Below are 16,253 nucleotides of genomic sequence, written 5' to 3' on the forward strand. Positions count from 1 at the left end.
ATATCCTACAAAAATTATTATTCAGAAAACATTCTACTAAAATGTTTTACAAAAAACATTCCACAAAAACTTTAAACTATAATCAGTTAACTTAACCTATTGCTGAAAATCATTTGACCAAAATCATTTTACTAAAAGCATTCCACCGGAAGGACTAAAATAAAGTATTTCACAAAACATATTCAAGATACACATTGAACTAAATTATTTTAATGAAATATTCTAATAAAATTCTACTAAAATCATTTCTCTAAAAACATTCATCACAAATATTTTTCCAGTAATATTCCACTAAAATATTTAATCAAAAAATTTCATCTAGAGTTGTAAGCCATGTTAAGTTTCAGAACAGTTCCGATGGTTAGGTGTTCTGTATAAGTCCTGGAGGTGAGTGGTTCTCCGTAGATAGAACAGTTTCTGATAGTTATTTGTTCTACACCAATACTGAAGCTGACTGGTTCTCAGTACACAGTTCTTGAGTTGGAAGCAACAGAGCAAAATATTCTCTCCGTGTTGACAGGAATAAAACATATGTGAAGTTGCTTAACAGGTTTAATTTTTATGGAGCATGTTGGTTTCTGATTGGTTGGTAGCAGAATGTGAATTAGTTTGATTCGCCAGTCACTAGGAGTGTAGTTTATAAATAGAATCTCCCGACTGTGCAGAATCATACCCCGATTATAATTAAAAGATATAGCACCATTTCCATTAGAAATATTTAAGTAAAACATTTCATGCTTAATATTTCACCAGAAATATTCCACTAAACTCATTTCATCATAAATATCCCACAAGCAATATTCGACAAAAAACATTAAATCACAAATGTTCTACAAGAAATATTTCATTAAAACATTTCACCATCAGAAATATTTCATTAAAAATATTTCACCAAATATTTTACATATAAATAAAAACTTCCTTACCAGAAATATTAAACTAAAAACAGTTAATCACAAATATTTTATCAAAAACATTTGACTAAAATATTGCATCACAAATATTCAATCAGAGATATTAGACAACAAAATAAAATCACTAATGTTTCATCGGAAAGATTTCGTTAGAAACCTTGCCTTAGAACATTTAGCTGAAAAAATTTTATCAAAAATATTCCATCAACAATATTTCATTAAAAACATTACATTTAAAATATTTTACCAGGAATATCCCACTAAAGACATTGAATCACAAATATTTGATACAAAATATTTTCACTAAAAACATTGCATCGCAAATATTCCACCAGAAATATTAGACAACAAAATTAAATAGCAAATATTCCATAAAAATATTTAATTAAAAACATTTTATCAAAAATATTTTACCATAAATATCTCAATATTAACATTAAATCACAAATATTTCATACGAAATTATTTCATAAAAATATTTAATCATAAATATTAATCGATTACACTAAAACATGTTATCACAAATATTCAATCAGAAATATTTCATTAAAAATATTTAACCACAAATATTGGTCTAATAACATTTCACAAACAACATTTCTCCAAAAATATTTCAGTAAAGACATTCTACCAGGCATATTCCACCAAAAAACATTTCATCACGGTTATTCTGTCAGGTATATCTCGTAAAAAACATTTAATCACAGATATTTCATCAAAATACTTTGATATAATCATTTCATGCTAAATTTTCCATCACAAATATTCCGACAGAAATATTTTAATAACAACATTTCATAACAAATAACCCATCAGAAACATTTTACTAAAAACATTTCTTCAGAAGCATTGTATCAGAAATCTTTCGTTAAAAACATTAAATCACAAATATTCCATCTGAATTATTCCACACAAAACATTTCCATCACAAATATGCCATCAGAAATATTTCATTAATAATTTCTTGCAAATATACTATCAGAAATATTCAACTAATAATATTTCATCATAGATATTCCATTATAAATATATCATTAAAACATTTAATGACAAATATTCGAACAGTAGGATATTATTAAAAAAGATTTCATTACAAATATTCAATAAAATATTTTATGAAATATTCGTACACACGGATACATTTCAAAGATTTTTTTTAATTGAAAAAGAAATTAAACTTATTGACTAGGTAAATGAAAATCACTTTTCCTTTGAAAGAAGGTAAGCATTAACAATTAAATCTTTATTGTCTTAAAAAATATCCCCCTTAATTTGTATCTCTAAAAAAACAATATATATTGTACCTGAATTTTCTGTGCTCCTTCCTCATTTTTTACACATGATCATAATTTTTTTACACATGATCATAAATCTTCTGAAGAATTTCTTTTACACATGATCATAAATCTTCTGGAGAATTTTTTTACACATGATCATAAATCTTCTGGAGAATTTTTTACACATGATCATAAATCTTCTGAATTTTTTTTTACACATGATCATAAATCTTCTGAAGAATTTTATAATACATTATCATAAATCTTCTAAAGATATTTTTACACATTATCATAAATCTTCTGAATAATTTTTTTACACATGATCATAAACCCTCTGAAGATTTTTTTTACACATAATCATAAATGTTCTGAAGAATTTTTTACACATGATCATTAATCTTCTGAAGAATTTTTAACACGTGATCATAAATCTTCTGAATAATTTTTTACACATGATCATAAATGTTCTGAAAATTTTTTTACACATGATCTTAAATCTTCTGAATAATTTTTTTATACATGATCATAAATCTTCTAAATAATTTTTTTACACATGATCATAAATCTTCTTAATAATTTTTTTTTTACACATGATCATAAATCTTCTGAAAAATTTTTTAAACATCCTCATAAATCTTCTGAAAATTTTTTTACACATGATCATAAATCTTCTGAAGATTTATTTTTTACACATGTCATATATCTTCTGAAAATTTTCCAGTATAATCAAATATTACTCACAACTATTCACATCAGGTGTCCTTAAGTTTTCCTTCTATAATGTGGAATTTGAGGTCACTTCCTTGGGAAAATTGATCAGTCGTAGTAGGAGTGGCTTGTTCTTCTTACTCACTGTTAAATATTATTGCAGTGTGTGTTCGCACTAGAGTTCCATATATTTTTAGTTGTTTACTGCAAAACCTAAAGGCTACTTTTATCACAATTATGGGATTGAAACATATCGTCACATATTCATCATAACATTTAATAAAACAATTTCATCACAAATATTTTGTCAAAACTTAATAAGAAAAATGTTATCATAAAAAATTGGTCTAAAATATTTTATTAGAAACAGCTTATCACAAATATACTACTATAAATACTCGACTGATAACATTTCATCACTAATATTTCAGCAGAAATATATAATTGTAAACATTTCAAACGAAATATTCCAACAGACATATTTTACTAAAACATTCTATCGCAAGCATCTCAGTAAATATATGTCGAGAAAAAACATTTCATAACAGATACTCTATCAGAAATATTCTGCAAAAAAATAAATATTATACAAGAAATATTCCACTTAAAGCAATTAATCACAAATATTCTACCAGAATTATTCCACTTAAAACAATTCATCACAAAGATACTACAAGAAAAAACTGTATTAAAGAAATTTTATCAAAAAGTTTTCCACAGATATTTTATTAAAAACATTTCGTCATAAATGTTCCATCAGAAAAAATTTATTCAAATTATTATATCACAAATAATTTAGTAATATTCAACTAAAAATATTTAATAACACATATTCTACCAGCAATGATTTACTAAAAACATTTCTCACACATATTCCATCTGGAATATTTAATTAAATCATATTGTCACGAATATTCTATTAGATATATTTAATAAAAATGCATGCGCTACCAGTAATATTCCACTAAAAAAGCATTTTATCACAGATGTTTCACGAAAAATATTTCATTAAAACATTTCATTGCAAATATTTTACCAGAAATATTTTACTAAAATTTTTCATCACACATATTTTAATTTTAATATGATACCAAAAATCAGTACAATCATTCGACAAGAAGTATTTCACCAAAAAACATGTAAATTCACTAAACAATTGCAACTTAACATTCCACTAAAAATATTTTACAAATATATTTCACTAGAAATATTCCACCAAAACTAACCTCTACAGGCATTCCACCAGATACATTCTATGATAAGATCACATTAGAATCACCCCACTATATACTGTTTATCAGAAAATTCTTACCAAGATTTCTCTACTAAAACATTTCACTAAAAGCGGTCGACCAAATATACTCTGCAAACACAATCCAATTAAATCCCTCACCCTAAATTATTCCACTAAAGACACATTTAACTAAAACCCTTCTCACCAAAAATAGTCTTTTAAAAATATTCCAGTATATGCTTCCATACAAACGATTCGACCTTAAACATTTCATTAAAAAATATACCAATAAAAGCAATCCACTAAACTCAAGAATGATATGACAAAATTAATTGCTACGAAAAATCTACTAATAAATGACATCTATAGAAAAATGATATACTTTAGTACTAGTCTCAGTGGTACATCTCCAGTCTCTAGATCATAGTGTTGTGCTTTCGAATTTCGCTAGGTTCAACCATGTTTATAGATCGTAAACGGATGATTGATATATATATATATATATATATATATATATATATATATATATAAGTATATGGTGATTGTCACTTCTTGACAGAAGAAGACCATCTTTCCCTTGCTTTATTGTTGATTACTCATTCATTCTCATGTATTTTTGAAATAATTTTTTTTTTAAATTACATACATATACATATATATATATATACATATATATATATATGTATATACCCATACACACTTACATATATACATGTGTAGATGTGATCACGATACATCAATTCCTATTTTCTGTGAGAACGAAGGTGGCTCTTCAAACCAACCCTGCTCTTACAGTCTGTTGCAAAGGTCACACTTAAGCTGAGATTGAGGGATGCCACTGGTGCTGCTCTACTCTGGACGCTCATATGACGCTTCATGCCTCCACTCGATTTACAGGCCACAGAACAAACAGGACATCTGTGCCCTGCAATGTTTTCCCCATCAAAGAAAGATTGATGTCCATGTGAATGTTTCTGGCTCGCTACGCCATCTCCGGATGAAGTCAGTTTACCGCATTAATAACAGGTGTGGTTCTGCATGAAATCCCCCGACAGACCTGATATATCTGACAGATTTTTCATCCGGATATCACGCTTCATTTTTGCATGCTCATATTTTTTCTTCTCAAAACTATCACAGCCATGATAAACCAAGGAGCGCCACTTTTTACGATCATTGAAGCACTGAAGACCTCAATACCAAGAGCTTTAAGATTATCTTTTATGTTATCCTTAAAACGTTTCCTCGGTTTCAGTTGTCCAGGTATATGAAGCGTAAAGCAGGGATGGTAAAATAAAAGATTGATAGACACTTATCTTTGTATGAATAGTTATACCGCTGTCAGACTACACTCGCTTCTCTAAGCCACCAAAAGCCTTAGTGGCACGTTGTATCCTATAGTTGACCTCAGCATCCAGGGTTCCATCTCTGGCAAGAGTACTACCCAAATACACAAATGTGTCAACCACGGCAAGTCTTTGGTTGTTGACAAAAATATTTGGTTCCACATACAAACTACCGGGTGGAGGTGTGAACATGACCTTAGTCTTCTTAAGACTAATAGTAAGCCCGAAAGACGCACAGGTCCCCGAAAACAGAGCCATGATACCCTGCATATCCCTCTCACCATGAGCCACGAGATCGGCGTCATCCGCGTAAAGAAATTCACGAACCAGATGCTGAAAGATCCTTGTAGATGCACGAAAACGACGAAGATCAAAGGCCCTACCTGTTGTTCTGAAACGCAAATAAACACCAAGAGAGCATTCCCTAAAACCATACGATAACATAGTTGCAAAATAAGTTGAAAAAAGTGTAGGTGGTAGGATATTACCCTGCTTCACACCATTGTCAACTGAAATGGGTTCCGATAGCCATCTGTTGAAGTTCAGGCGAGCATTCATATTAGTGTGGAGCTCCCTGAGTAATCGTCGAAATTGAGTGGGCATCCCAACTCCCCCAAAATTATCCATAGGGCACTTCTGTTCACCGTATCAAAAGCCTTAGTCAAATCAACAAAAACCTGTTAAAACGGACCACGGGATTCAGTACATTTCTCCTGCAACTGCCAAGCAGAGAATATCATGTCCGTTGCTCCTCTGCCCGGACGAAAGCCACTTTGGCTTTCTGTAATGACGGATGGACAAATATACTTTTTTGCGTTTGAGGTCTTTACAATCAAAAGCTATCTGGATCTGGTTGACGAGTTTATCGACACACTGATTCTTTATTTGGCGGAGTCGCTTTTGGAGAATACTCTTCTGTGCTTAAAGTGACTGTTGGAGGGATTCTCGACCTCCATGAGAGGCAGACAATATCTTATGGTGCAACTCATTTTTAGCTATTAAGAATTGAATAATTTCAGAATCCTTATCATCAAACCAAACTTGATGTTTAGATTTTTGGAAGCCAAGAACATCTGCACTTATTTCATAGATTGTATTTTTAAAATGCACCCACGGCCCATCAAAATCAGCAGAATTAACTACGGATCGAAGCTTTTCGCGTACAGTTGAATCATCCAGCCTGGACACATCAACCCGCCAGGAAATTTCAACACCACCCAACCTAAGCTTCCTCCTTATACAGATTTTCAACTTCCTGTGTACCAAAAAATGATATGTGCCGCATTCAGTTCCATGCATAACACGCACACTACAGGCGTCCCGGAAATCTGCCTTCCTGGAAATAATGTAATCAATCAAGTGATCTTGTTTTGAACGAGGATGGGTCCAGGTAAACCTATGGACCTCTTTGTGGCTGAAGAAAGTGTTAAAGGTAGCAAGGTCAAACTGAGTGCATAGGTGAAGAAGAAGCAGACAATTACTGTTGACCCCACCTACACCAAATCGGCCGAGTGTGTCCCAGGTGTGATGATCCTTGCTAACCCTTCCATATAGATCACCCATGAGTAAGATCTTCTCAGATATAGGAATAAAGGAAATGGTACAACTGAGATCTCGGTAAAGCGCATGATGGTGTCTTCATCATGACTCATGGTAGGGGCATACACAGATAAAATCGTCATATACCTACTGTGTGCAAGAGGGAAGCGCATCATCATAATTCTGTCACTTACACAGATTGGCTGTTCAATCCTCTTCACCAAATCAGAACGCACTGCAAAGTCAATTCCACCTTCTCTCATCCTCGATGGTTTTCCTTTTCAAAAAAAGGTGTATCCCGAGCCCACCTCAACCAATTGATCCTCACCACTCAATCGTTTTTCAGACAATGCCGCAATGTCTATGTTGTACCTAGCGAGCTCTCTTGTTTAACGATCCCGCAGATCGTGCCCTTCAAGTAGAGTCAGTCAACGCCTAGTTATTGCACGAGAAATTCTATCTTTTTTTCAATTAATATCGCCAGGTGCTAACATCACGCACCTGAGTTACTCGCAAGGGAAAAATCCATCTAAAAGATAATAAATCACATTTCGCGCACAATTGAGTGTACCACACTTCACTCAGTGACTTTAATAATTATTTTCAATTATTTTCATTCAGTCTTGCGGCCTATTTTACCCTGATTTCGCAATTTAGAAATCATTCCTGACTGAGGCAAAATTCAAATTCCTCCAAAAGTCAGTCCAATCGCCGAAATGCCTGCTTCTAGTTATTCTCAAGTGAACTCAACTAAAATTTGTTCAGTTTAATAAGGAAATCCCTCCGAACTAAGGTACACAAATATTTTTTTTTCAAAAATCAATTCAACTCTCAAGATTTAATATCTCCAATTTTTCTCGTTTGAATACATAAAAACATAACTCTCAAAAGTTTTAATTCTCAACAACAGCGTTCAACATTGCTACATAAATACACAGCCGATATCCAGCTAAAATGTTTCGTCAAAGTTCACGACCTGCTTTAAATAGTATTCTCGTTTAATAAAAAAACTTTTGTCTTCAACTAAACTCAATCATTGGAGTTCTTCCTTCACAAGGTCGTAATCGTCTAGTGGCTAGGACCCCCCGTTGTGGCCGTGGTAACCCAGGTTCGGATCATGGTCACGACATCAAATGTAACGCCTCCCTCGAGAAGGTGGCTAGGACTCTTATTTCACTGGATCTCGTCACGTGGTCTTCTAGGCTCCTCGGAGGTTGTTACATAATCTGGTATGCTGACAGCGAATATCGAAGCATCAGGCAGGAAGAAAGACAACGATTGTAGTCTATCTACAAAAGCTAAATTCTCATAAAATTATGTACAAATGTTTTTACAATTCTCATTCAGATTTTGTAAGTTGTTTTCAAAGTCTCAACTCTCTTCACAGACAGCGACCGACGGATGGATGAGGTGGGGAGGGGTCACGTCTCTTCTCTACTCTGATCTGAACTCTGGTCGACTCAACTCTTCTCGCTCTTCTCATTAATTTTCGCACGCCAGTCGTATTTATAGTAAGGTAAGTGGGTGGGGTAGTACTTCTCCCCAGCTAATAAGATTTCGCCACGAAATCTCCACGAAATCCTAAGCCCCAGGGTTTTGCGTAGGTACAATTCTCACACTGAAATCTAAGTATGATTTTCAAGGACAGATGTCAATTCTGACCTCCGACCCTGGGTTCATCTACGACCTTACAAGGTTCTAAGTGAAATTTCCTGTTGTCAACTTTTAAGCCGTAAAAATATATTTCTCTGGTTTCAAACAATACCTATTTTATCATTAAATAAAATATGTATATTTATCTTCTCTATCTTAAATCATTGGGTTAGCTGACGTCACTCGGGAATACAAAGCGTAGTTCTAACGCTTCTTAATGGGGGGTTACGTTACATTCGCCCCCATTAAACTTTATTGCTTCGTAGAAGCAATGGAGTCTAATTCCATAAGACACGACTCCATCCCTTTTTCAGTACGCCATAAGATTTTTTTCCATAGACCTCTGTCTCCAGGGTCATTAAATATTACGCAGTTTAGTAATTATTTATTTTTATAATTAGTTGAAATGAATTACGGAGCATTTAAATTGAATTCTGGGAGTAAGAAGTTCGCCGATCCTTGCTAACTTTGTGGTGCATTTCTGGATACGGGTCCATTCGGACATGCCGCCTAGAAGGACGCTGGGGGCGTGTGAATAACTCCCTTTATTTGTCATATTAATTGTCCATAAGGCGACAGATGTTGAAATTGAGGTTGTTGTATGCACCAGCGTGTGTGTGTGTCACACGGAGAGAGAAGTTTGTCATATTAACCGTTCATGAGGAAACGGATTAATCATGTTGAAATTGAGGTCGTTGTCTGCACGAGCGTGTGCTCGTCGCACAGATTGAAGAAGTTATCAAGAGAACGTGTTTTGAAATATCGAGAGGAATTCAATAAATTATGGGCGTATCTAGCTTCCTATGGTTGCTATTATCATTTGGACTGTCCACGAGGGTACGGAGTAATTTTGGTGAAACTGGATTGTTTTTTTTTTAAACAGCCTGTGACAAAAAGGTACTTGACTTTTTGTAAATAGTTGTGTACTGACAGGCGGAATTTTCCTCGCTTTGTTCCGAGCGTGGGCGTGATCAAGCTGGTGTATCTGTGGGGACCAGGAGAGATGGTCTGTTAGCAGAGCGGCGAGTGGTAGCTGGCAGAAGGAGGGAACTGTGTAACGCGACGTGCACAGAATCGCGAATTGTTGACTCTCGGTGGCCCTGAGCACCCCGTTCGCTCTGCGTGTGGTTATGAAAAAAATAACATTGATCAGCGCTCCGCCTGGAGGACGGTTGGGGGAGATCGATGCCTGTCAGTCATAACTGCGTTACTAAATACAAGGTTTAGGAGTAGGATAATATATCCGAATATTGAACTCTTGGAGGAAAAACATTAGTGTTTGTGGTTGAATTATCGAAGAGGATTCGATAGAACGAGGAACCAAATATAAGGTTTATCAATTTGTACCCTATTCGTTGGACACACCCAAGTTAGGGTTGGTAGCCAGTTACAGAATGGAGTCAGAGTATGTAGCATTCAATATGGCCAGAGATAAATTCATGCTGTTTAATCAGCGATAGGCAGGAATCTGCCGAAATAATGGTCTCGGAATTTGCCGGTCACAGAGTCCGTTGTATGTCATTGGAGATCATGAGTTGTGTGTGTTGGCATTATTTCAGGGGGATGAGAGAGTGATAAATAGCATCTGCAAGGTTGAAGTGGCAAGTGAAGGTCTTTTGCCACTGGCTATGCGAGTAGCTGATGGCACCTGGTTGGTATCCACGCAACAGAGGATGGAATTGTCAAAGGTATGCAGTAACACGGCTGCTGGGATAATCAAGGTGGGACCACCTTTAACTATGGTAGAACTGGACAGGGGTTGTGAAGCCCGGGGAAAGGGCATAGGATTACCTGCATATTATCAGGTTGAGCAACGGTATCTGTTAAAAGCACCTGAGGTAGAGTGGGCGAATGACCAATTGACTAACCTCTGGGATCCCCTGATTCATCGTTCACCGCTACATACCCAACTTAGGCTAACAAAAGCTATGGAAGGAGTAAGACGAATAGATTTGACTGCATTACAGGCCCGATTAATCAGTCTTGAGATTACAGAAGCTAGGGATAGGCTTCATAAGGTAGTGGTTACAGGAGCTGGAGTGAGCATGCTAGTAACGATAATTGTGCTGTTGTTGGTGGTTGTATGGTGCGAGAAGACAGCAAAGATGAGAGGAAGGCAAGGTGATGAGCATCTCGAAGCCAATTGAATATGTGGCAGGAGAGGGAGAGATCCTGGTTCGAGACCGCCTGTGGTCCTAGAAGATGCAGCTGCTGGTGCTAACGAAACGAAGATGCAATCTGAAGACCTCCCTGATGCTGAAATCCAGAGGAACTGAAGACGACTTGAAGATCTTCTTTTCTTTTCTTTTCTTTCTTTTCTCTCTGATTTATCTAGGATTCTTGCAGGGGGCTGAGCTGAGAACTATCGAAAGGAAGTCCCAACGATACCTTGAATAGCGGTGAGGGAAAGTCCTCAGTGAAAGAAAATCTTACAAGATGCTTAGGACAGAAGACTTGAACTGTGAAATAAAAGGTGAAGGTTCAACTATAACTACTTAAGGTGAGAAGATGCCCCTAGCTCAATAGCTTAAGAACCCTGATTAGAACTACAACCCTGTAAATATGAGACTGTGCTGTTGATAGCAGCGAAGAAAAAAAACTTGAAAAAACTCTTGAAAATTGTGACCGTAACTTTGTGAAAAAAAATTGAACTATGATAAAATTGATGAAAAGAAATTGGAAAAAGGGGAATAACTCTTATAAAGACTTGAAAACTAAAAGGTCGAGTAGTTACACTTGCAAAAATAGCTGTCCTACGTTCAGGTATTTCACTATCCAATACATCTAGCAAAGTTCTCACATTTCACGTAGCAACAGTTAGGTTATTCCTCTCCTGATAAAATTTTGATTTTCCTTGTTTATTATTTTTCTTCAACTTATCTTGTTTTTCCTGCAAATATAGAGCAGTCGTCGACCACAGGAAGCCGACCAGCCAATAGAAGGATAGATAATTTATAGGTCACCTTTTCTAGCCCCTTCCCAAATTCATGGGTGAGCAGTGTATCCTAGAAAAGGCTGCTCAGCCGCCAGATCATCCACCGAAGTTGCTTCCACCCTTTAAGCGATTTAGTCCATGATGTTAGATAAATCACTGGCCGCCTATGTGAAGATCTGCAGCTATGCACTTCCAGCCCGCTAAGCCTGTGCACGTCGCCACTCACCTATCGCCATAGGAGTTTTACTTTTTTTTTCTTCGAAAGATATCCGCCCACAACGATCACGACACAACATGCTTGTGCTACACATATTGTACGCTCTCGCACCCTACCAGTGGTTGCACAGTGACAAACTGGAATAGTGAGATGACTGAGTAGTGGAATAGTGTGCATATTTTATTATCACGGAGGTTTAACCTCTCCGGCAGCTGGATATATACACACACATACATATAAGCAAGCAAACATGCATGTATATATATGTATATACATATATATATATATATATATATATATATATATATATATATATATATATATATATATCCATAGTTCTCACAATATAGTCACCCTCCAGAACTTGAGAGGGAGACTAACAGGTACTACACCTTGCCCAAGGGTGACCTGAAACTATGCAAGGCAGAGGCGTTCATCTCCCTGAGGGAGTAGGTATACCCTCATACCCATATCTTTCAAAGAACAAAAAAAAGTTAAAATAAATATAAGTATATATACCTATTCACATACAAGTATAGATACATTTATCTGCATATATGCATGTGTGTGCTCTTATTTATATTAATATGTATATGCAAAAATGTATGTGTGTATATATATATATGCACACACACACACACACACGCACACATATATATATATATATATATATATATATATATATATATATTTAAAACATAAAATAATAACTTAAAAGCATAAAAATAAATTTACTAAGTGAATACAACCTAACTGGAATAGTTGGGTAAACACTATAACCTTCGTTCTCAGCTACCCAAACATAGCTAATATATCTTCTTTTTAAAATGAATGTTATAATGCGGCGCTTTTTTTTTCGAGTGATTTCACATCTCCCACGCGATTGTCCGTGTCATATTGTGCATGACTACTCATAATTGAAGAATTGACGTCAGAATAAGCAGTTCATTATCTGTAAGCAAGTACGATCGTACAGCGAAGACATACGTAATTATTTATTGATTTCATGCTGAGAACGAAACGATCCTGATAAAAAACATTGAGAAGCAGAACATTTATTATTTAATGATCCCTTCTAACGATAAACCCGTTTAGATTTTATATCCACCGTTTACTAAATACACTAATGTGGAAGAAGTAGTTATCCTCCCATATATTCTATACTATCATATATATTGCGAAACAATTATTAAAATGTTAACGGTTTCTTCAAAGCAATGACAATGATAAGGCATATAATGAAAAATAAACTTCCTTCGACAGTCTGTTCCATCCTATCAATTACTTCATTATTTTGAGCGTAAGGAATGACCAAAAGTCACCGGAAGCAAGATCTGGGCTATTAGGTAGACTACAAAACTCTCTTGATGCGCATCTATGTCAAATAGTATGTGACTAGCTGGGAGTTCTGGGCTAACGTATTCGTGCGAACCATCTGCATCATCAGTTCCTATATTAAAAAAAAAAACATTGAATCAGTTTGCGATGAAGCATAATTAATAAACAGTATCAGATTTCAACCCCAAAATAATAATTACAAGAAAAGATTCAGCCTTTTAAACATTCTTTAAAATAGTTCGTTGAAAGGTATTTATTTAAAAATCAGAATTACCTGTGCACATATACGTATTTAAAACTCATTCGATATTTGACAGGCTATTAATATCCACAGTATGGGGTGACTGTGCGTGATTTTTTCTTGTGGCAGGAGGTGCGCAATCCCCAACCACACCTCTCCTGAGTCGACAGTGTTAAATACAATTGGCAGGTGGAGTGTATGTTTTAGACGTCTAAAAACAAATGCCAAAATAAGCGGAGAGCACATAGAGTTCCTGGATTTGCCAAGTGGTCACCCACCTGGTACTAGCCAGGTTTAGCTTTGCTTAACCTCGATGATTTAGAGAGAGCCGGTGTGTCAACGTGATTATATATATATATATATATATATATATATATGTTATGCAAAATAAAACTCGTAAAACTAGTGTTTCCAAAGGTGTTCTGAAAATACTTATCAGAAAGTTATTTTCAAATAGGAAATAAGATATTACTTAAACCTTGGGCATTCCAATGAGTTTAGATCCTGCACTATTTTGGGCAAATTTTTATTTACATAGACTACAGTATATATATATATATATATATATATATATATATATATATATATATATATATATATATATATATATATATTAGCAATAAAAAGATTAGCAATACTGTTTCAAAGCATGGAACAAAATTTTAGTCATATTGATGGTCAAATAGTTGATACCGTTTCTAGCTTAACAAATTTTGCAATAAGAATTCAACAAAATGAAATCAATATTAGTAATTAAAGAATATGGATTAATTTATACTGTTTTAGATGAATAACACTTCAAATATCTTAGCTTATTAAATAATACTCTTGTTCCGAACGATTAAATAAAAAAAAAACAAGGTGAAACCCCACTTTCATTGGAGTAAAACGTACATGTAGCCAAAGTATATACTTATTATTAGAATACTTATTAATGGAATATATATTATTATTAGAAAAGTATTTAGAACTATGTTCCCGAACTGATATTTTTGTATTAAACCTACGTATAACCTCAGAAAATTATGGTTGGATGGCAAACGTAAGTTAAATCTTTAATAATAAAATCAGTATCATTGTTATGATATGTATTTAAAACTTATACTTCACCTAGTTTTAATTGGATTTGTTTGATTAATAAATAAATCATAAATACATATCAGGAATTTACCAAACATATAAATCAGCATAAACATTTAAACATCGAACGGTTTGAGTTACATCCCTTTCAACGTTATGAATACATATTAGGATTTTGGTAACATAATTCAATTCAACCTTTAAAACTTAAAACAAAGTCGCCTACTTTCGTCATCTAAAATATTCGATAATCGTTGATCTTAATAGAAAGGAACGAAAAAACATAAAAAATTAAAAAAAATACATTGAGATCCTTAATTTTAAATGAAGAATAAGAATGATCTAAGTATAAAATAATGTAAACTTCCTTTCCTTATTGAATAAGTTTTCAACAAAGAGTTTTCTTAAATCACATAAATAGGTTAGCCGATATTTTTGTAAATAAACAAAGCAAATTCCAGATATTAATCTGACATAGAATCGCAACAATATAACTTAGGTGATTAGTCGGCATTAGAAAAAATAATTTAATTTAAATAAAGAAATAAAGACATTTAATTTAAGAAATCAATGAATAGTATTAATAGAACATATGAAATTCACATAGGTAATTAGTGGTAACATTGTATGATAATCTGTTTGAAATTTTTTTTAATGAGGATACGAAAATAGGTAAATATATAAATCTTTAAATAAATACTTTTCAAGGATGAGATATAGGTACAATATTTTCGCTTTTTTTTTTCCTTATAAGGGAAATGGTTTCCGTAATGTTTTACTCTTAAAGTGTTTTTTTTTTATTCAATTAGCCTGAAGAAAAGGTGTTCTTAGGAAAATTTTCCAACGACATAATATTTAATAGTGGAATGGGGACATAAATGCATGATCACATTCAATGCTGCCAAGACTAAACTGATTTCCTTCAATAATTACAAGAAACCTTCTCTGCCACCAATAGCAATGGCCAGTGACTCCCTGTCTGAGAGTACATCTTTCAAACTGCTTGGCCTAACGTTCACATGAAACATGAGTTGGAACATTTATATTGAAAACATTGCCAGGGCCGCTGCGAAAAAGGTAGGCTCTCTCAACCGTGCTAGAGAACGGCTAACACCTGAAAGTATCCTGTACCTCTACAGGGCGACCATTCACCTATGTATGGAGTATTGTTGTCACATTTGGGCCGGTGCATCTGCTACTAGTCTCTCGATCCTAGACAAGGTTAAAAAAAGAGTCGCCAATCTGATAGACCCTGAACTGGCATCAAATCTTCAGCCTCTGCCCCATCGACGAAACGTTGCATCCCTCTGCCTGTTCTACAAGTATTTTAATGGTGAATGCTCTGACGAACTGCATACACTTGTGCCCCCACGACGTAGACACCCTCGACAAATCCGACAGGCAGCTAAATCCCCCCCATACAGTAGAGATCCCTAGATGTAAAAGATCTTTCTACTCCAGTAGTTTCTTCCCCAGAACCGCTAGACTCTGGAATTCCATTCCAAGTTCCTGCTTCCCCAACTGTAGTGACATGCAGAAGTTCAAGTGCAACGTGAACCGACATCTTGCTGCCCAAATCCCAACATAGTGCCCCATTAGTTACTGCCCCTGATAGTAGCCCCTACACCAAAGTGGCAATGCATCTACTCAGTTATTAAAGATGATGTTTTTGTTGCTAACAGTTTAAGTCATCGCTTTGATTTAAAATTAATTTTCATATGAGCGATTATTGAATTATATTCGGAATACTACAAAGAAGGGTATATATATA

This window comes from Euprymna scolopes, chromosome 19 (genome assembly GCF_053919585.1).
Source record: "Euprymna scolopes isolate OS-2025 chromosome 19, ASM5391958v1, whole genome shotgun sequence".
Lineage (NCBI taxonomy): Eukaryota > Metazoa > Mollusca > Cephalopoda > Sepiida > Sepiolidae > Euprymna > Euprymna scolopes.